The sequence below is a fragment of the Camelus dromedarius genome, chromosome 16 (genome assembly GCF_036321535.1).
Source record: "Camelus dromedarius isolate mCamDro1 chromosome 16, mCamDro1.pat, whole genome shotgun sequence".
Lineage (NCBI taxonomy): Eukaryota > Metazoa > Chordata > Mammalia > Artiodactyla > Camelidae > Camelus > Camelus dromedarius.
In genome coordinates this window covers 11,288,406-11,311,067 of record NC_087451.1, presented here as the reverse complement: position 1 = coordinate 11,311,067, position 22,662 = coordinate 11,288,406, and the positions used below count along the sequence as shown (strand labels likewise).

The window sequence follows — 22,662 nt, the reverse complement described above, 5'->3', positions numbered from 1 at the left end:
TAAGAGTTGTTTGGTGATAACAGTAGCCTAGTTCATGGATACCACTTTTTTCCTTTACATGTGTGGTTCCCAACTTTTTCAAGTTATCTAACTTTTATTTCACAAAACAAAATGTAGATATTTTGTTTCTAGATTACATACACATATATATTTATGTATACATGTATGTATATAAGCATATATATATATTACATAATACTTCTTTCTTTGGGGGAGAGAGTCTATAAAAATCAAACTGGTAGACTGTCAAAAGGTCAGCCTCCAGGAATAGTTGTAGTTCACATCATGACCTCCCCCTTCCACCTCAATATTTTTTTATCTGTCTCACACACCTCTCTGTTTTGTCACTTATTGCTAATCTTTAATAAGATTTTTACAAATAGCATTATTTCTTCCTGCTTTAGAGACCTAAAACTCTGGGTATTTTATTTTCGTGGAGGAGAGAAAATCAGAAGAGTCCTTTTGTAAGATAAAAAGACTTTGGAAATAGGGTGGGGTTGGGATTCTAGTGTGTTCATGGAGAGACAGCTGAAGAACAGTTAAACTTGAAAACTGATGCTAATTTACAGTGAGGCAGGAAAGAGAGGATTGAGAAGACTGATAATATTGATTATGTAGACATGAAATATGTAAATTATTAAGGCAGTAAATTACTGCCTGCGATGGGATTTGCTCTTTTTAAAGAGTCTAATACGAGTCCAGGAGGGCTCAGGAGTTTCCTGTAGAATGGATTCTCCAGTAGTCTTGTTCTGGATTTCAGAGACATCCGTGAAAAAGCAAACATATGACCCCATATTTGTAGTGTTGAGCTCAGGAGGGTTTAAGGGTAAGTGGAAACACAATTTACTCTTGGCTTAGGAGGGGAGACACTGATCACAAAAGTAGTTTCCATAGGTGAGGGTCATCATCACATTCCCACTGAACAGACCCTTACGATTTATCCAAATGGCTGTGTTGTAGGAGGGGACTCTGTGAGCTTTTCTCTAACTCCGTTCAAAGTTAGAATTAGTGTTTGTGCAACTGATCTTGCAAGTAAGGGTGATCATTTGCCTCATATCTGAAAGCGTATTTTGTATTTGTGCTTGAAGCTTTGAACTGACACCCTATTTTTAGCACTACATAGACTGGATTTTCAAATGTAGTTTTCCCAATGTCATCTTTTAAGACGTGCTTTCAGTTACGTGGATAGCGGCTTGCTGAACTGCTAGAATCACAGCGACGTCATTAGCTCCAGCCCTTGAAGGAGGAACTAATTTGTTGTTCATCTTTACATCCGTAGAGCGTCTTTGCTTTTAAGTTTTATTCCACTCACTATACCAGGAGGGACAAAATGACATCAGCAAAAGGGGTGCGGAATATGTAGATAAGCCCAGTGACTGACAGTTATGCTTACACTAGGCATATATTTCCTAAGATTTTGGCAATATCTAGATACATAAAATATTGCTGCGTGCTAAATATAGTTTGGAGACTACTCTAGAAGCGGGGAGGGGTCTATAAAAATACTTGAAAAAAGTAATCCTATCTAAAGAGTGATTTGAATCTGTGGGTGAGGTGCCAGGCGAAGCCAGCGACTCATACTTACCTGGCAGGGGAGATACCATGATCACGAAGGTGGTTTTCCCAGGGCGAGGCTCACCCATTGCACTCCGGATGTGCTGACCCCTGCGATTTCCCCAAATGTGGGAAACTCGACTGCATAATTTGTGGTAGTGGGGGACTGCGTTCGCGCTTTCCCCTGATAGTTTTTGTTCTAAGAGAAGAGGAAGTTTGTCGTTTTGGTTTTCTATTGTTGTAGATTATGTATATTGGTGTTTTTTTTTTAATTGGTTCTCGTCTTTAAAAGTAGGAACCGTGAATTTTTTGCGGAGACTTTTGTTTCTATTTTAAGGGGTTTGGTTTTATTTCTTTTGTTTTCCAAGGATCTTTTTGTTGCCGTAGTGAACAATCTGAGGTATAAACGATAAACTTCTTTCACTACTTTCTGACTACTGGGATAGAGGATGCGTTTCTGGCCTTTTTTGGTTTCTAAAGGTTACGTCTATATGTTGTTTGTGATCTGTTCGTGCATTTTCAGTCAGCAGACTTCTGTCCTCTTAACACCTAAATCTCTCAGGCTGGGGGCGGGGGATAGCTCAGCGGTAGAGCGCGTGCTTAGCATGCATGCAAGAGGTCCTGCCGCCAATACAATAAAATACATAAGCGTCTCCCCCTTCCAACCCAAAAATAACATGGGGAAAGAAAAGTGGATGTACGTAGCGGGCATTCCTTCTTCCTCCTATAAGGGCCCTGTGATTACAGTAGGCGCACGTGGATATTTCGGGCCTTTCCCCCGCGGCCTTCCACACCGCCCGCCCCCGTCTCCCCAATTGCAAAACCTGAATGACGTACAGTCTGTTTTGCTAGAGTGAGGTAACATATTAACAGGTTTCGGAGGTTAGGACGCGGACATTTTGGTGGGTGAGTATTCAGCCTACCGCATCAACAAAGGCCGGAGATGTGTTAGTCGGGCGTTATAGAATGACGTCTCTAAAAGATACATGGGGTATGTAAATGACCGCAGTGTCTGCTGGTCTTGTTCACGTTGTGCAGACATTAGTTATTTTCTGCAGTGTCCAGCTCTGCAAAAATCTGATTGTCCGTCTTTTACAGTTTGTAGAAGTGTTTCTTTCGTAAGTGACGGTCTGGAGCGTGCGTGCAGTGCATGACCGTATGTTTGAAGTGTTTGGAATGTGAGGGTGAGGTTGGAGGCAGCGTGGTGAGCTCATACTTACCTGGCAGGGGAGATACCATGATCACGAAGGTGGTTTTCCCAGGGCGAGGCTTATCCATTGCACTCCGGATGTGCTGACCCCTGCGATTTCCCCAAATGTGGGAAACTCGACTGCATAATTTGTGGTAGTGGGGGACTGCGTTCGCGCTCTCCCCTGATTTTTTTTCGTGTTTTTAAAAGAAAGTATGTGTTGTTGTTTTCAGTGTTTTGTAGATATTTGTAAGAGAAAAAGTGTAGTGTTAAAGAATGGGTGTGAGTTTGTGGGTTGTTTGCACTTAAACGTGAGGTTATCGTTTGTTTGCTTGTTAATACGTGTAATGAGAATTTAGGTTTGGTAGATCTAAGTTTATAGTAGTTGGGAACTAATGTCTGCATGTGGTTTTATGTATAACGTACAGTTAGGTTTCAGGTGAGGGTATGTTTTATGCTTTTTGACAGAGCGAAAAGGTTTTAAAACTATGCTTCCCCAGTAAGGAGTCCTGTCTGGTTTTTGGCAGTGAAAAGAATGATGTTAATTTTTTTTTTTTCCTCCTCATTTTATGTGTGGTTAAGAAAGGACTAAGCTTTATTTGTCATAGGTTGGTTGGTCTTTTGGGTCACCTTGAAATCTGGATTCTTCAGGGTGTTGAAATAATCAGGATATTATTCTCTCTTAGCAACATTTTCCTAGGGCAGTCTATCCAGGCAAAGCAAAAATAAACAAGTGGGACCTAATTAAACTTACACCTTTTCTGCACAGCAAAGGAAACCATAAGCAAAATAAAAAGACAAACTACAGGATGGGGGAAACTATTTGCAAAAGGTGAGACTAAGGACGTAATTTCCAGAGTGTATAAACAGCTCATACAACTTAAAAAAAACAACAAAAAACAAACAAACAGACAAAAAAACCCAACCCAATCCAAAAATGGGCACAAGACCTAAACATGCAGTTCTCCAATGAAGATATACAGATGGCCAATAGGCACATGAAAAAAATGCTCAATATTGCTAGTTACCAGAGAAGTGCAAATCAAAGCTGCCATGAGGTATCACCTCATACCTGTCAGAATGGCTGTCATTCAAAAAGTCTACAAACGATAAATGCTGGGGAGGGTATGGAGAAAAAGGAACCCTCATACACTGTTGGTGGGAATGTAGTTTGGTGCAGCCATTATGAAAAACAGTATAGAGATTCCTCAAAAGACTGCAAATAAATTTACCATATGATTCCACAATCTTGCTTCTGGGCACATATCCAGAGGGAACCTTAATTAAAAAGGCACTTGCACCCTGGTGTTTATAGCAGCACTATTTACAATGGCCAAGACATGGAAACAACCTAAAAGTCCATCGTTGTCGTGTATTTCTACAATAGAATACTACTCCGCCATAGAAAAGAATAAAATAATGCCATTTGCAGCAATATGGATGGACCTGGAGATTGTCATTCTAAGTGATGTAAGCCAGAGAGAGAAAGAAAAATACCATGAGATACCAATTATATGTGGAATCAAAAAAAAAAAAAGTGGGGGACACAAATGAACTTATTTACAAGATGGAGATAGACTCACAGACATAGAAAACAAACTTCTTGTTACCAAGGAGGAATTCCACTGGAGCGTGGAGGGATAAGTTGGGAATTTGGGATTTTCAGATACTAACTATATATAAAATATTTAAACAGCAAAGTCCACTGTATAGCACAGGGAGCTATATTCAACATCTTGTAATTAAGAAGAATATAAAAAGGAATATATATAACTTAATTGCCATGCTATACACCAGAAATTAACACATTGTAAACCGACTGTACGTCAATTAAAATTTTTCTTTAGTCACCTGAGTATTATTTTGGGGACTTTGCTTAAAACTGAACAATGAGAGACACAAAGTACAGGTATTTTGCAACATGCTTTTAAAATTTCTATCAAAAATAATACATATGCCTCATTTAAAAAGTCAAGTAGTCCTTTTAGACTTACAAACTGAGTTCTTTGCCCACCTCTTCTCATTCTTCAGGTCCCATTTCAGAGGGAGGCACTTTCCACTCTAAAAACAACTAAAATTTGATTCTTCTGACATTTATGAATCTCCATGTTTCTAAACCATTGTGCATAATGTTATCTTCTGGTGCATCCATTTTTGACAGGGTTTATTTATTTGTTTATTTTCAATATATTTTATTTTTTTTAACATTTTTTATTGATTTGTAATCATTTTACAATGTTGTGTCAAAACAGGGTTTATTTTTGATAGTGATAAATGAGGATTTAGCTCTCTTGTACCACCATGTCTTTTCTCTTTTTCCTAGTATAGTTTAAAAAACATTTGGTTAAATCACTTGGTTAAATCAATATTTGGTGTTCATATTACTCTTAGGGAAACATTATTCACAGCAGAGCATTGTCACTGAGTGTCATTTTTTTCCTTTAATTTAGTTTTTCCTCTGGTTAGTTTTTTCCCCCTCTGCTTCAGTTTATCTTTTTTTCACTCGGTTACTTCTACCCATTCCTGATTCTTCCCACACCTTCCAATAGCCTCTTCTTTTCCATAAGGTCAATCATATTAAGTGGTCTTACTAGTTTAAATGTGTTTTTTTTTTCTAGAGATATGTCTAGTTCCATTTTTCTTCTACCTAAATCCAGTGCTCTTTCAGCCTACTGCGTGTTTTAAATGGGTATGAAATTCTAGTTTGGAGTTAAATTTTCCTTCATGATTTCAAAGGTGTCACTTTTTTGACTTCTAGACTCTAGAAGCTATTGAGAAGGCTTTCTGATTCCTGATCCTGTTTATGTGACATATGTGACTGATCGTCTCATTTTCAGAAAAGTTAACGAGTCATCTCTTTATTTTTATTTCTCTGTAATTTCCTAATGATGTGCCTCAGTGTATCTTAAAGCCATTCGCTGTATGGGGCACTTGATGAGGGCCCTTTCAACCAGGAAGCCTTCCATGTTGGGAAGTTCTCTTGAATTATTTCATTAGTGATTTCCTTCCCTTGGTTTTTTTTTTTTTCTCTTGGCTTTTAATTCTTCTAGAACTCTCCATATTTGGATGTTAGAACTCCTACAATCATCTTATAGGAAAAAAAAATCTGTTCTCCATCAATTCATCTTTGTTGCTCAGCTCATGTATTCAGTTTTTTATTTCTGTCATCATCTTTAAAAACTTTTTTTTTTGTTTTTAGTTTCTGGTTTGTATAGCTTCTTGTACTTGTTTTTCAGATGCAAGTTCTTCTATTATCTCTCTGAGGATTTGGGGGGATAATTAGGTTTATTTATTTATTTATTTTATTTTTCAGTAGAGGTACTGGGATTTGAACCCAGGACCTCATGCGTGCTAAGTATGTGCTCTACTACTGAGCTATACCCTCCCCCTCTCTCTGAGGATTTTAATGATAGTTTTCATTTCCTTTTTTAGTTTTCTTTCTTTTGCATAGACTGTCTCCTCCATATTGTCTTGTTTTGGTTGGTTGGTTTAGCTGCTGTTATAATCGTCTCCTTATGTTAACAACTAGGGAGCTAGTTGGAAGCTCTGGGGGCCAAGGTGAGGTGGATGGTCTTTCTGCTTGCCTGTAGACTGATCTGCCTACATCTTTGTAGAGAAAGTCCTTGTTAACATCTTTGGAACTTTTTTCTAGGGTGTTCACATTCCTCAGAGGAAATGTTCAGTATCCTCAAAGGTTAAGGACCTGGTTGCCAATGTCCTGGAAACCAAATGGAGGCTGAGAGGGAGGAGGTCTCAGCATTCAGCCATTGGAATGCATATATACATCCTCTTTCCGGTAGATGTTTAAACTTTCACCTGAGCTTTGAGGCTTCTCCATAGAGCCTCAGCTGTGCCTTTCTCACCACTTTAGATAGTGCCAGGGTAGGGTAGTTATCCAGCAGCATGGGGAAAGAGGGGTGTGGACATCTCTTCTGGAACAGCTTTCCATAAACTTGGTTCTTTAGTATTTTCCCATTTCACCTGGTTCTAGAAGTTCTGGGACTGTTAAATCTGGAGTTTGAGTATTCTGCAATGTCATTCGGGTTAGTTTTCAGTTTTCCCCAGAACTGGCTTAAGATTTGGCCATCCCAGGTCTTGTTGTGTCATTTATCATTTATAACTGTCAAAAACATGTTACTGCTGTTCCTTCTGTTCTCTCCTTGAAAGTTGTTGCCTTTTAAAAACTGCTTTTCTGCAGTTATTGTGGGGTTTTGGGAGGGAGTGAAATTTATAGGTATTCAATATACCATCTCTACCCAAAACCCAGAATTATTTGCAGTAGTGAAAATTTGAACCAACTTAAATGTCCAGCAGTAAAGGGAATGATTATATGAATTACGATCCAATCATAAGATGACTATCATGAAGAAATTTTAAATTTTGCTTCCTGTAAGTTTTTAATGAGAGAGAATGAAGCTAATGGGTAAAGTAATACATGCAGTAATTATATATTGTGCTATTTCAACTATTTTAAAAGAAGCAAACAAGAAAAGCCCTGCTCGAAAGGCCTACAGTGTAGTGGGGGAAGTAACCCTGAATGCCAGGCAGAGAAGAATCCAGGCAGTAACATAGGCACAGTCTAGACTGCACTCAAGGTCAAGCACAGGTGTTACTGTGTCCTAAAATTGACTGACAGGAACCAGGCCAACCTCTGGTACAACTCCCAAGTGATCTTACCAGGGTTATACTGCTGTCTTAGTAGTTCCAGTGGCTGCTTTTCATGTTGTTTATAATCAATCCTCTTAGCTCCATGCATAAGCAGTAATAAAAAAGTGAATTCAGGCTTCAGAGATAGAGACAGGTGTTGGTCTGTGGCATTTAAAAAAAACTTCACACCCACACAAATTAGAGAGGCTGCAGTATATAAAGACCTTTTCTCTGAGTCGTGGTGCAATCAGCTTGTACTGTTGGGAATAGATGTTTAACTCTGCTGGAATATGGAAAGGAACTGCAATCATGCTTTCCCTGATAATTTGCTTTTCCAAAGGCTGTATTCCTTCCTTCCTTCCATCCATCCTTCCTTCCTTCCTCATTTTCTTTCTTTTTCTCTCCCTCTTCTCCTTCCTTCCCTTCCTTCCTTTTCATGTAGCATTCAATCCACCCACTTAAAGTGTAAAATTCAATGGTTTTTAGTATACTCACAGTTTTGCAGTCATCACCACAATAAATGTTATAACATTTTTATCACCCTGGAGTCCCCTTTTATAACAAATAGTAATGTTCCCTTTACTACTTGTAGTATGTTCATAGAAAATATGAATATTCAAGATGTTCATAGAAAATAAAAGCTATGTATATATATACTTCCCGCACAAGTGACATAAATGTCCTAACTGTAAAATAAAGAAGAAATAAAAATTAAATGTTATCATAAAATATTTTAATATGTAACTGCTTGGTGTGGCTACACAAGGAAACAAAAATATCCCCATGCATTTTCAAAACTACCCCTTGAGTGTGATGGCAGAGTCAAGAACTACTGGTTTATGTGGAGGTTTGAAATAGCAGAGCAGAGGGCATTTAAAAGATGTAAATATAATATAAAAGGAATGCCAGAAAGCAGCTAAGATGTGGTTACAGTTTGCATGAATTTGTAGTTGGAGGATCACAACTTCCTCCAGCAGTGCTGGGGAAAATGGGCGTAAAGGAGGTGACTGTTGGATCTATCCCCTGATGGAGGACGTGTGCTATGCTGCAGCATAAAGGGAGGAAGATGAGGTGGTTAAGGGGCTAGTGAGTCAAATGGCATCTAGAATCTGAAGAATCAAGTGAACTGAGTGGTCAGATTTTCCTCTCTGGCAAGAAGTAGACTGGAGGCTGAGAGAGACTTACGCTGGTTCAAAACACATAAAATGGTGGGAGAATATGACAGCAACAAAACAGATTTTTCACATGTATCACTTAGCAAAAAAAGAGAAAGTCACAGAGACCAGAAGAAAAACTCCAGAGGGGAAACGTAGGAATGGACGCTGTGTATTCCCTAAGGACATCTGTCCATGCTCAGAAGCGCGGGGTCAAGGTGTGAGGTGGCGGGGTTAACAGCACGGGCAGGGGCGGGAGACAAAACCTAGGTAAGGGATCTGACTGGATCTCCCTCCTCATTCTGTAAAACCGAGGAACAGATTCAGAGGGCTAGAAGCTTATCGCGAACTGTGCAGTGTGACACTAAATTGGAGTCCAGATCTTGGAGTCCAAACCCTTCACTCTTTACCCTTCTAGCAGGTAGTCACGACTTTCTCGGCTTGACGCCCTGCTCCTCCCCCTTTGTGGAACAGGAGGGAACGGTGCGGGGCTGGTTTAGAGCGTTGGTATCCAGGCAAGGATGCCGGCTGAAGCTGGCTCCCGACAAAAGGTCTTCTGCGTCCGTTTGCTCGGGGGACTTCACACATGGTGAAAGGGAGACCTTCGGCTACGCCAACATTGGGGGAGGGGTGGATTTGTGTCAGGAAAGTAGCCTGATCACGCCACTTAGGTCGGAGCGAGTGGGAGGAGGAAGAAGTCTTCCCCAGCAGCCGGGAGGGGGCGCAGCCGTCAACCCCCGGGAGCGCTGCTGCCGTCTGGGACCTGCCGGTTGCACGTGACGTATTGCCGGGAGGTGGAGTATGTAGATGAAAGCGCGTTTTGGGCGCCTTTTGGAACCGTCTTGCCTGGAAAGCCGTGCTGGATTATCTATTACCAATACTAAGACATAGTATGAAAATCTGTTTTCTTGGGCTTCTTAGATAAAGGCTACTTGGAATCATTTCAGCAGTGACCGAAACCTTACAGTGGTGTGCACAGCAGCGGGCAGTGTCGGGGCCACCCCTTAACTCATACTTACCTGGCAGGGGAGATATCACGATCACGAAGGTGGTTTTTCCAGGGCGAGGCTTATCCGTTGCACTCAGGATGTGCTGACCCTTGCGATTTCCTCAAATGTGGGAAACTCGACTGCATAATTTGTGGTAGTGGGGGACTGCGTTCGCGCTTTCCCCTGGTATATGTGTATTTGACTGAAAGATTAAGAGCTTTTGTGTTTGTTTCTGTTCTCGGGTTTGTGTCTTAGAGTTTGTTTATGATATGCACTTTGTCTTAGGTTTTAACTTTAGGTTTCTTTTTCTGTTTTTTTTTTATATTAAGCAAATCGTGTTTTCTCTCGGAAGGTTGGTTATTTTTCTTTTATTCTCTAAAGGTCGAGTTACTGTAAGCAGTAGTGACTTAAATTTATTTCATTGCTCTAGATATTGGAGAGAGGGTATGTTTTTTTGACCCCTTCTGCTTTCTGAAGGCTGTCTGTACAAAAACGTTTTCTGTAATCTGTTCGTTCATTTTCAAAGCCAACAGTGTAGCATTTCCTGTTTGCTGACTTCTCTCCTGTCCCTTAGACCTAAACCTCTTGGGTCCAGAAGGGATAGGTCAGTGGTAGAGCTTGTGCTTAGCATGCACAAGATCCTGGGTTCAATCCCCACTATCTCCATTAAAATAAATAAAAAGCTAAGTATCTCCCTTTTCCCCAAAATACAGCACGAAGAAATATGAAATGGATAAACGTCTCAGGCCTGCCTGCCTCCTCCTATAAGGGCCCTGTGATCACAGTAGGTGCACCTGGATGTTTCGGGCCTTTACCCACCTCCATCTCAAAGCCTTAATCACGTAGTCTTGCTACAGTGAGGTAACATTCACAGGTTCCGGGGATTAGGACGCAGACATTTTTCGTGGGTGAGTATTCAGCCTACCACATCAACAAAAGCCTGAGATGTGTTTGTCGGGCGCTGTGTAATGACGTCACTAAAAGATATTTGGAGCATGTAAATGACCGCAGTGTCTGCTGGTCTTGTTCACATTGTGCAGATACTAGTTATTTTCTGCAGTGTCCAGATCTACAAAAAAATAGATTGTCCGTCTTTTACAGTTTGTAGAAGTGTTTTTTTCGTAAGTGACGGTCTGGAGCGTGCGTGCAGTGCATGACCGTATGTTTGAAGTGTTTGGAATGTGAGGGTGAGGTTGGAGGCAGCGTGGTGAGCTCATACTTACCTGGCAGGGGAGATACCATGATCACGAAGGTGGTTTTCCCAGGGCGAGGCTTATCCATTGCACTCCGGATGTGCTGACCCCTGCGATTTCCCCAAATGTGGGAAACTCGACTGCATAATTTGTGGTAGTGGGGGACTGCGTTCGCGCTCTCCCCTGATGTAGTTGGGTTAATAATAGATTATGTTCTTTGTGAGTCTTGTGTCTTTGTTCTAGTTTGTGAGTTATAACTGTTTGATTCACTTGGGTCTTAGAACTGTGGGTTTCCACTCTGAGCAGTGAGAATAGCGTTTCCAAAAGCTGTTGGTTATTCTTGTAGGGAGCCTATTGTAAGCGTTTATTGTTTTAAGTTTCTTTTACTGTTCTGAGCATTGAAAGAGAGTACGTTTTTTGGCTTTTTCTGTCTTGTCTGTTGTTTGTGTTTGTTCACTTTGTAAAGCCAAGAGTTTAGTATTTTTTGCTTGCTGACTGACATTTGTCCTCACACCTAAACTCGGGCTTGGGGGAGGGGATAGCTCAGTGGTAGAGCACGTGCTTAGCATGCACAATGTCCTGCTTCCATTAAAATAAAGAAAACACTTAAGTATCTCCCCCTTCCCAAAAAATAACATGAAAAAAAAAAAAAAGTCTCGGGCCTTCCTGCCTCCTTATAAGTGATGCAGGAAAACAGATGTGGGGCGTGAGGAGGGCCGTGTCCCAGGCTTCGGGTGAGCCCCTGGGACATGCCCCGCCAAGTGTCAGTCCTTGGCTTTGCGCAGGAAGGAATTCAAGAGCGAGCCACAATTGAGTGAAGATAGGTTTGTTACAGAAATGACAGGCCAGCCAAGAAACAAGCACCACTGGGAGGTTTGGAGTACTCAGATGTATTAAGCCAGCAGGCTCAGAGGGGCTTCTGCTCCGAAGCTCTGAGCACCTCCAAGACGTGTGCATGAGGTTTTATAGGGTTAATTTACAAGCTTGGGGTATTAGGCCAATAGGCACAAAACAGCTTTAGCAGCATCATTATCACAAAAGTAGAGGCGGGGAGGGAGCAAACCAACATTTCAAGGCCAGATGTGTCTCTTTGAAAATCCAGCTGACTAGCAAATAAAACAAAACAAAACAAAACAAAACCATGAGCAGGAAATCAGCAAACTGACCCTTGTTACACTTAGATTCATGAGTTAGCTTATTAGCTGAGCGTGTCTTTTCCTTCTCAGGTTTATTCAGAGTGATACATTGAAAGGCAGGAGAAAGGCCACGAGGTGTAGGGGTTGAGTGCTCAGATTAAAAGTAGGTACACATTCCATAGACAGAATGTGGGCTGTCTCCGAAGAGGAAGAGAGGCTGCCGCAAGATGCTGTATTGCTGGTTTTTATGGGCTTGGTGGCTTCATATGCTAATAAGTGGAAGGACCAGTCTAAGTAGCCTGGGGAAGGGGCTGGGATTCCCAGGAAGTTGGCCATTTCCCACTCTTTGACCTTTTGTGGCTAGCCTTGGGACTGCCATGGTGCCTGTGGGCATGTTATTCACCATGTTACTGTATTACAGTGAGTGTATAATGAAGCTCAAAATCTGCTAGAAGTTAAATCTCTCATCATCTTGAGCCTCAAGGCCTTTTAGGGGTTGAATCTTTCACCATTTTGATATTAATTGCTGTAGCATTCGTTGAATGGCTGTGCCCTGCCCCCTTCCTGTCTCATAAGGGCCCTGTGATTACAGTAGGTGCACGTGGATATTTCGGGCCTTTCCCCCAGGGCCTTCCATACTGTCCCCCAATCCTCCCATCTCAAAACCTGAATGATGTGCAGTCTGTTTTGCTAGAGTGAGGTAACATTCACAGGTTCTGGGGATTAGGACGCGGACATTTTGGTGGGTGAGTATTCAGCCTACCGCATCAACAAAGGCCGGAGATGTGTTAGTCGGGCGCTACAGAATGACGTCACTAAAAGATACTCGGAGTATGTAAATGAACGCAGTGTCTGCTGGTCTTGTTCACGTTGTGCAGACATTAGTTATTTTCTGCAGTGTCCAGATCTACAAAAAAATAGATTGTCCGTCTTTTACAGTTTGTAGAAGTGTTTTTTTCGTAAGTGACGGTCTGGAGCGTGCGTGCAGTGCATGACCGTATGTTTGAAGTGTTTGGAATGTGAAGGTGAGGTTGGAGGCAGCGTTGTGAGCTCATACTTACCTGGCAGGGGAGATACCATGATCACGAAGGTGGTTTTCCCAGGGCGAGGCTTATCCATTGCACTCCGGATGTGCTGACCCCTGCGATTTCCCCAAATGTGGGAAACTCGACTGCATAATTTGTGGTAGTGGGGGACTGCGTTCGCGCTCTCCCCTGGTATCTTTTTTTTTTTGCGTTCTAATAGCAGAAGGGGAGGTTTAACGTTTGTTTCACTACCGTGGTTGAAGGTTTAATTAAGGGAGCTCAGTGCTTAGTCGTGTAGTCAAAGGTGCGTTACTGTATTTGTATTCGCTAGTCACATTTTTGAGTGATGTTGTTTCCCGAGTGTGTGATAGGCGTGGTATTACTCTGGTTGCCTGCAGCTGTTTCTTTTTATTCTTTTCTGTGTGGTTACTGAGGCACTTTTAATTACTCATTCACTTTCTTTTATTTTGTAATTTTTCAGGGGGCCTTTACTGAGTTATTTCCGTTAACATGTTCTCTCTTCCTGGAATGGCCTGCTTTCTCTCATCAACTTTGAAAATGCATGCTCTTGTCTTGTGAAGCTGCCCGGTTTCCCGCTGAACCCTGGATGCACTTAAAACATTAGGTTCTGTAGGCATTATGCATAAGGAAATTTTTTTAAAGTCAGAAGAAAAAAAGATGAATTTTTAGGTAGAAGAAAATGTTACATATAATAATGTCATCTTTTTATGTTTTTCATAAAGGAGGGTCCACAAAGGCAAAAGCATATAGGATCTTTCAAAGTCATAATGTGATCCTTAACCCTTTTATTAGTGGTCATTACTCTTATAGTTCTGGCAGATCTGTTTCCCCTACAGATTGTGATCTTATTTATTGCAGGCAGAATCTATCTCTGCATTGTTACTCTTAGTATCTCCAGTGCCTAGGCTAGTTGCTGGCACCTTAAAAGTTTAAGTGACTGTACATTACTACATACATATGAGTAGCGACTTGAGAACCAGTTTTTGTTGTTTTTGTTTCATCATTAGCAGCACTCAAAGAAACTCAAGGATACTTTGTGAATGGTAAAAGCACTGGAGTAGGCAACGTGGTCATAAGTAAGAGTTCCCTCAGCATAGTAGTAAAAAAAAAAAAAAAAGCCTATGAATATCTGTGAAATCATGTCTATGGGGGACACAAATAGTCCTTAGAGGATTCAGAGCTCTGGCCAGCCTGGCATTCGTGGATACCATGAAAACAGCAAATCTTCTGGAATGAAATTAGGAGGGTAGTTCAATAATGAAATCATATTGTATAACTGAGATGAGATGGGCTGGATCACACTTTGTGGATGAGAGTATCTAGCAAATGTCTAAGTAGAGAGATTGGTTTATACTGCAGAGCCCTGAGGATGGGAAATGCAGAGCCAGGGCCAGCCGGTGCTTGTCAGAGGTGAATGAGTTTGGCTCCCTGCAACCCAGGGTGTTTGTGTAGTGTCTGTAGAGTTCCTCGTGCTTTCCTGGTAACAGACATTTAGATTTAGTTCTATCAGCGCTATGGACTTCTTGACAGTCACACCTACTCTATGAACTTATATAACAAAAGTCAGCTTTTAAAAGTTACTGCCGCCTTCATTGTATTTTTCAACATCAACCTTTCCTTGACCCCCCCCCCCCCATGAGGCTAAGGTATGGGTGGAAGTTCATAGATAAGGTGAGACTCACAGACTGAGGGGCATGTCTGTTGGGACAGGACGTCTTAGTTGGCAGGGTCCATAATCTCAGAGAGAGGTGGGTGTGCCAGTGCCGCCCCTATCCAGGTATGTGGGAACTGTTACGATACTTACTGTATTTAGGGAAGGGCTAGGCCTCTCTGCCTTGGCTTATTTGGGGTGCTAACTAAAAACTGGCACTTGCCACCTGCCTCTACAAGGATTGGATCATGTTGGCACTTGCCCTCTAACTTTGCTTGGATTAAATCACGAGCTGCTGCAACCGCTGACCTCCAACACTCCATGGAAGGAGTTCAGGATGGAGATCAGGAATGAGGTAATCTGAGCGTGCAAATGGCATCACCTGGAGCGTGAGCAGCCGCACAAGGATATCCGAGACAATGGCCAAGAACAAAGAGGGCAGAAGTCCAGGAATGTATTCCACATAACCAGCCAAAAAAGCTTTAAAGTTAAAAAAAAAAAAAGCAAAACCAGTTACCACTAATCTTAAGAAGGTAAAAATTGTGAATGATGAAAAAGTGAACAGTGAATAAAGCCTTTATAGGTATACAAAAGGAACTTGCACATTTCTCAAAAGGCCTTTCCCTTGAACCTCTGCAGAAACAGCTGATTCCTGAGCAATGTCATGAAGACAAACCAGTTAATGTTGATGAAGCTACAAGATTAATGGCTCAGCTGTAATACACCAGTGATGCAGTAAATTCCCCAAATAGACCAATAAATTAAATGTTTTATACAATTAAAAAAAAAAAAGGAATGAGGTACTCAGTGCTCTGGAGAAACTGGCTGAACAGGCCTCTAGATAGTTAGATATTTTCAGGAGAAGATTTTATGACCTCCAATTCTTGCGTCTCTTTTTATCTAGAAAAGCATAAAATCATTAACTGTGACATCTGCTCCTTGTGACTAGCAGCGAGCCTCTGCCTATAAGTGTGCTTGACTGCATGTCCCCCTTTTACTGAAATCATATATAATACTGAGTTTCCCCTGCCTCTTTGGAACAGTTTCTCAGAACTTTCTGGGATGCTGTCTCCTAGGCTATAGTCCTCATTTTGCCTCAAATAAAACTTAACCCACCACTCTTACATTGTGTGATTTTATTTCGGCCAACAGGGGTCTTTGTGAGTTAGTTGGTCACTGAGTTGTTTTATTCTATGTGTATGAATATATATATGTATGTATATGAATATATATTGACTGATTATTGCTGATAATTATCATTGTTCCTAGAGGAACAAGCACAGATATCTAAAATATGATAAAATCATAATTTGAACATAAGTCTGTCTGATTCTAAAGCCTGTGTTCAAAACTAAATATTGTGCCAGATACTTCTTGTGATGGCTCCACCAGGGTTTGGTCTCCTTTTCATGAAGAAAAAAACAGTCTAAAAAGTTATTAGACTTTCAGAAACAATTATTACTTTCATTAACAAATTCTTGAAAGTCTGTAACCTGTATCTCACAACCAGTAACACTGATATCATTTCAATGCATTTGCTTCCAGTAATTTTCCTTAAGGATACACTTTTTCACAAAATTGCACTCATGGTATACATATCATTTCATACCCTTTTTTCCTCTTAACTTTATATGATGAAAATGTTTTTCATGTTGTTAATTGTTATATTACTATTATGTTTGCTTAATACTCCATTTCTCTGTTGCTTTGATTCTACGGGTTTTGGGTGATTTTTTTTTTTTTTTTTTTTTTGGTAATTCTGTGATGAACACCCTTGTGCATAGGGCATTGTCTTCCTGTAGAATTACTTGCTGTAGGTTAGTAAATGAAATTTCTAGCTCAAAATGTATGACCTTATGTGGCACTAAATGTACATAATTAGTGTTAAATTTTTAAAAATATTACAAGTATTATTTCAATCATGTCACAGAATATGTAGGGGATAATACATTAGTAAATATTTCGGTATTGACACTAACATAATTATGTTACCTTGCATTTTGATGTATTTCCTTTAAGTGTCTTAAACTTTGCATTTTTAGAAATAGTTTTAATCATAGTACATATTTCGTTTATGTGCTTTTTTTTGCATGCATTGTTATGCAGTTTAGGTTTTCCTCTCATTCATAACAAACTTGAAGTTCTTTTTATAATTAACTGTGAACCCTGAAATTAGAGAGATCTGGACTTTGAAAAATGAAAGGAATCAGGGAAAAGTAACTTTTAAAGTTTAAAAATACCATATGTCACCTCTCCTCCCTCAAATAATCTGAGGCATTTCTTAAGATGACTAAAATATTAAAATAACAGAAAACTACTAGAAGTTACCCTAAGAAATCATTAATTCACAAAGATATACCTACAAGGCTGTTCACTGCAGTTAAATAGAAAATAATAAACTGGAAGCAATAGAATATTGATCATATAAGTTATCTATGGCAATATATAACAAAATGAATGTAAAGTGTTACAAAAGATCATGTGAAGTATAATTCTATTAAGAATATATATGCGTAAAGAATTGGAGTTATCATACATAATATTAAAGTGTTAACAGTGGTGATTTTGTAGTGGCATTGTGGTTAATTTTAATTTTGGAAAAAAACCACTTTTCTGTGTTCTCCTAATTATCTACAAGGGAAATTTATCACTTGTAGTAATTTAAAATATCCTCAAAAAAGACAAAGCCATGTGAACTAAGGAGGAAATAACTACCAAAGGTTTGCAAAATAGCCACCCCAAAATGTGCCACTTTTGATGCAGGAAAACAGATGTGGGGCATGAGGAGGGCATGTCCCAGGTCTCGGTTGAGCCCCTGGGACATACCCCGCCAAGTGTGGGTCGTTGGCTTCGTGCAGGAAAGAATTCAAGTGCAAGCCACAGTTGAGTAAAGGTAGATTTATTTAGAGAGATATATACTGCATAGAGTGTAAGGCAAGAGAAAAGCAAAGAAAGGTGTGGGAATTGGGTACTCAGGTTAAAGTAGAAGTAGGTACACACTCCACAGAGTGCAGGCCTTCTCCAAAGAGCACGGAGTGAAAAAAGGATGGTCTTAGTAGCTTCCAGGCCTACAGGTGGGACCATTCCAACTGCCCTGGGTAAGGGGCTGAGATTACTAGGAACTGGGCCATCACCCATTCTTTGGCCTTTTGCGGTTAGCCTTGGAGCTGTCATGGCGCCTGCAGGCATGTTATTTATCATGCTGTTATGACAGGCATATAATGAAGCTCAAGGTCTACTAGAAGTCAAACCTCTTAATCCTTAAGACCATATAGGAGGTGAATCTTCCACCATTTTGGTGTTAAATTGCTGTCATTCCTTGAGTGTCTGTGCCCTGCCCCCTTCCATCCTGTCTCACTTTGGCATAAGGGTTATTTTGAGCTAAAAGCACTTGAAAAACGACATACGTAAGAAGAGCGGTCTGACCTCCCTTTCTCTTCCTGAAAGCAGGAGATAAAGCTCCCAAGTGAAATATGTCTTTCCTAACCCAGGGGGAAGAAACATTGCCAGAGAAAGGGAGACAAAACCTGGATATTTCTGTGCAAACAGGTCTTGTCCAAATAAGTATCTTCTTTTAGCCTCCCCATATATATTAGTCACTTTTCCACAATTGTCTCTTTGTTCGACCTAATATAAAAACATCCCAGAGCGATTCAGACCTGAATAACTGGATTGTGCAGCCCAACCCCCCCCCTCACCCCCCCTCACCCGACGGCCTCTACCCCCGACCCCAACTGCCCTGCTCCGCCCTGCAGCGCAGTATGCGGACTCTGAAGAAATCTATGGCAAGGAATTTACAAACCTTCCCACCTACACTTGTCGATAATTGTCTTTTTGGTTGTTGAGAGGCATAGCTCCAGAGAACTTACAGTTTTTCCGAAAGTGGTAACGTCACGTGACAAGTGATAAGAGGAGGGCATATGTAGATGAGGAGTGCGGTGCCTGTCGGATGGAATTCATTCTTAATGGGACAATTTCTCCTGAATGTCCAAAAGGCTGGATCCTCATCGGTGTCATATGAATAACCCTGAATTTTCTAAACAAAGGCCTAAGGACGTGGAATATAATTGACCATAACTATACAGTGTGCTGAGGACGAGGGTGCAGTGCCAGGCGAGACGAGAAACTCATACTTACCTGGCAGGGGAGATACCATGATCACGAAGGTGGTTTTCCCAGGGCGAGGGTCACCCATTGCACTCCGGATGTGCTGACCCCTGCGATTTCCCCAAATGTGAGAAACTCGACTGCATAATTTGTGGTAGTGGGGGACTGCGTTCGCGCTCTCCCCTGGTATACATGTTTTTGACTTGAAAGACGGAAGTGTTTGTTTTTGTTCTCGGTTTTGTGCCTTAGTTTGTTTTACACTTCAACACTAGAGTTCTTTTTTTGTTTTTTATATTAAGCAAATCGTGTTTTCTCTCAGAAGGTTGATTTTGTTTTTCTTTTTTTCTCTAAAGGTCAAGTTACTGTGAACAGTAGTGACTTAAGTTTATTTCACTGCTCTAGGTATTGGAGAGAGGGTATGTTTTTTGACCCTTTCTGCTTTCTGAAGGCTGTCTGTACAAAAACGTTTTTTGTAATCTGTTCGTTCATTTTCAAAGCCAACAGTGTGGCATTTCCTTTTTGCTGACTTCTCTCCTGTCCTTAGACCTAAACCTCTTGGGTCCAGAAGGGATAGGTCAAGTAGTAGAGCTTGTGCTTAGCGTGCACAAGATCCTGGGTTCAATCCCCACTATCTCCATTAAAATAAATAAAAAGCTAAGTATCTCCCTTTTCCCCAAAATACAGCACGAAGAAATAGTAAATGAATAAATGTCTCAGGCCTGCCTGCCTCCTCCTATAAGGGCCCTGTGATCACAGTAGGTGCACCTGGATGTTTCGGGCCTTTACCCACCTCCATCTCAAAGCCTTAATCACGTAGTCTTGCTACAGTGAGGTAACATTCACAGGTTCCGGGGATTAGGACGCAGACATTTTTCGTGGGTGAGTATTCAGCCTACCACATCAACAAAAGCCTGAGATGTGTTTGTCGGGCGCTGTGTAATGACGTCACTAAAAGATATTTGGAGCATGTAAATGACCGCAGTGTCTGCTGGTCTTGTTCACATTGTGCAGATACTAGTTATTTTCTGCAGTGTCCAGCTCTGCAAAAATCTGATTGTCCGTCTTTTACAGTTTGTAGAAGTGTTTCTTTCGTAAGTGACGGTCTGGAGCGTGCGTGCAGTGCATGACCGTATGTTTGAAGTGTTTGGAATGTGAGGGTGAGGTTGGAGGCAGCGTGGTGAGCTCATACTTACCTGGCAGGGGAGATACCATGATCACGAAGGTGGTTTTCCCAGGGCGAGGCTTATCCATTGCACTCCGGATGTGCTGACCCCTGCGATTTCCCCAAATGTGGGAAACTCGACTGCATAATTTGTGGTAGTGGGGGACTGCGTTCGCGCTTTCCCCTGATAATTTTGTTTCAACGAAAGTAGATGTTGAGGTTTTATCTGATCTGTTGGTTCTTTAAGTCTTGTATTTTTTTAATCTTAGGAGCTAGTGTGTTATGCATATATTTGATCTTCACATGTACTTGTTCTGTTAGACACTTTTTTTGGTAGTGTGAGATAAATAAGCAACAATTAACTTTTTACTTTGTCTTTAGTGTTCTGCTTTGTGAAGTCATCTGTCTCATTGTGATGTGTTGTATTATGTGATTTGGGCTAGAAAAGTTGTTTCTTGTTTACCTGGGTAATACTGGTTAGTGAATGTCTATTCCAGTTGTAGGATGCTCCGTTAGAGGGAAAAGGGGTCAAAATTATAGTAGTGCAATGTGATTGTAGCTGAAACTTAGTGAACTACAAGTTTAAGTAGTTGCAGGAGCTAGCTTGTTCAGAAACAAAAAACCTTAGTAATGTTCAGAAACTTGGGGAGCATTTTAAGGCCCAGTACTCCCCAGATGGTAATAAAAAAAAAAAAAAGAATAACATGCGATGGTGACTGAAAAAGAAAAAGGATGTAAGATTAGAAATACTCATGAATATCACAAATTACACTCATATTTATAGCGGCATTATTAACAGTAGCCAAAGATGAGGTCAACCTGTGTCCATTAATGGCATGAATGGATAAACAAAATGACGTCTATATACACAATGGAAAATTATTCAGCCTTAAAAATGAAGAAATTCTGACATATGGTACAATATGGGTGAACTTTGAGGACGTAGTGAAATATGTAAGTCACAGAAGACTAAGAAGTTAAAACACAAGTTATTAGCACTTTCCACACTTTATCAGTGGATAAATTAAGAAAGTGTTACTCGCACATTACTATATATAAAATAAACAACAAGGACTTACTGTATATCACAGGGAACTATATTCAATTTCTTGTAACAACATATAATGGAAAAGAATCTAAGGGGGAGGGTAGAGCACATACGTAGCATGCATAAGGTCCTGGGTTCAATCCCCAGTGCCTCCTCTAAGAATAAATAAATAATAAATAAACCTAATTACCTCCCCCCATCAAAAAAATTAAAAGAATCTGAAAGGATAAACTATGTATGTATGTATATGTATAACTGAATCACTTTGCTGTACACCTGAAACTAACATTGTAAGTCAACCACACTTCAATAAAATTTTTTCTTAAATAATTAATTTTTTTTAAAGTGTTACTTCTCAGAACCTAAATGCTTCTTGGCTGGTGAAGATCCACCGAATGTGATAGCCTTTGTGGTGTTTCTTTCACTTCACCTCATATCACATCCTCTCTGTCTCTCCATGGAACACTCAATTATGACCCTGATATAGATCCTTGTTGAGTCATGCAGCTGGGGCTTCCTCTCATATCCACTGACTGTGGAGCACCAGCATGGTGCCACTTGTCTGCCCTAGACCGAGTTTTGTGACGACAGTGATCCTGTTTTAGGTGTCTTACACAACACCTCATATTTGAGACACATGGTAGGGATACCACAGTCACTGGCGAGGTGTGGATGCCATATGTGGAAAGTTAAAATTTCTCTGTATGATTCTTACCATGCACAGTAACAACTGCAGAGAGCGCCTTGGTGCCAGGCAGAATTCTAAGTGCTTTACACATTTAATCTCTCAGCAACTCTGGTTATTATTACCCTCATTTATAGATAAGGAAATTTGCAGCGTCCGTGCAGCTCGGGATCTGAGGATGGGCGACGCGAGACTTAAGAAACAAAGAGACAAAGTAAAGAGCAAAGATGGGATCAGGGGACTCAAGATCTCGTGGATCTAGAGTGCCAAAAGCCTAGTCAACATCATATTTATTAGGAGTATACAGCTCAGTAAAAAATGCGATCAAAGAGGTGGGGCTTTAGATATTTCATATGATAAGCACTAAGTTCTGCTTGCTGGTTAACTGATTAATTTCAGGCCCATCCCTTCCAGGAACAATCACCCTCCTTGGGGTATGCAAAATTTCTGAGTCTATCCTGTCGTTGCCTCTGGGACATCTCAAGATAGCAGATACTTCCCCTGTGTTCAACAGCAAGCTTTCATGCCAGAATGAAGTTCTGTTAATGAATTATCTGGCTTTCCAAGACCGTCCATTGTTTCCTTTGTGCCCTTATGGTCAATGTCAGGATTGCTCACCACAAATTTCATCTACTGTGTAAAACATTTAAACAAAGCAAGCATGTGCATTTTAAGCAATTAAGTGTGAATACAATATTTTAAGCTCATGGAAATTTATGAGTGGCTTCTTTTCTAGCTGCTTGTTGTCCAGCAACTTGTTTCCCAGCAGAAATTGAGGCCCACCAAGGTTAAATAATTTCTCCGAGGTCACACAGTTAGGGAAGTGATGGAGTCAGGACCAGAATTTCAGAGTCTGAACTATGAACCCAACCCACATAACTGTCTACATTCCTACATAAATGTGTTTGTATACTAAACTTTCATAGTTAATACTATTCTAATTATTTTAATGATACAACAAACATGTATATTTCTAATTTTACTTCCTGGTAGTCATCGCTTTTTCACTCTCAGAAATTGATGATAAATATACTGAGTTCTTCAGTTTCAACAGTAACATTGAGAATAAACTAATCTTGCAGAATTTCAGTAACTGTTCCC

At 40.6% G+C, this 22,662-nt stretch overlaps 7 non-coding genes and 1 pseudogene across 7 annotated transcripts; all 8 read left to right on the top strand.

Moving 5' to 3' along the window:
• The first annotated feature begins 1,577 nt into the window (after window positions 1–1,577).
• On the top strand, window positions 1,578–1,741 carry LOC116157996 (U1 spliceosomal RNA). Its single transcript, XR_004142226.1, has one exon. It is a non-coding gene; the product is annotated as a U1 spliceosomal RNA (small nuclear RNA).
• A 1,025-nt stretch (window positions 1,742–2,766) lies between these two features.
• LOC116158007 (U1 spliceosomal RNA) lies at window positions 2,767–2,930 on the top strand. Its single transcript, XR_004142237.1, has one exon. It is a non-coding gene; the product is annotated as a U1 spliceosomal RNA (small nuclear RNA).
• A 6,625-nt stretch (window positions 2,931–9,555) lies between these two features.
• On the top strand, window positions 9,556–9,719 carry LOC116158025 (U1 spliceosomal RNA). Its single transcript, XR_004142255.1, has one exon. It is a non-coding gene; the product is annotated as a U1 spliceosomal RNA (small nuclear RNA).
• Window positions 9,720–10,748: 1,029 nt separating this feature from the next.
• Window positions 10,749–10,912, top strand: LOC116158018 (U1 spliceosomal RNA). Its single transcript, XR_004142248.1, has one exon. It is a non-coding gene; the product is annotated as a U1 spliceosomal RNA (small nuclear RNA).
• Window positions 10,913–12,915: 2,003 nt separating this feature from the next.
• LOC116158023 (U1 spliceosomal RNA) lies at window positions 12,916–13,079 on the top strand. The gene has a single exon (XR_004142253.2). It is a non-coding gene; the product is annotated as a U1 spliceosomal RNA (small nuclear RNA).
• Window positions 13,080–14,543: 1,464 nt separating this feature from the next.
• Window positions 14,544–15,479, top strand: LOC135323182 (ribosomal biogenesis factor-like; annotated as a pseudogene).
• Window positions 15,480–18,688: 3,209 nt separating this feature from the next.
• On the top strand, window positions 18,689–18,852 carry LOC116158024 (U1 spliceosomal RNA). Its single transcript, XR_004142254.2, has one exon. It is a non-coding gene; the product is annotated as a U1 spliceosomal RNA (small nuclear RNA).
• Window positions 18,853–19,851: 999 nt separating this feature from the next.
• LOC116157985 (U1 spliceosomal RNA) lies at window positions 19,852–20,015 on the top strand. Its single transcript, XR_004142215.1, has one exon. It is a non-coding gene; the product is annotated as a U1 spliceosomal RNA (small nuclear RNA).
• The last annotated feature ends 2,647 nt before the right edge of the window (window positions 20,016–22,662 follow it).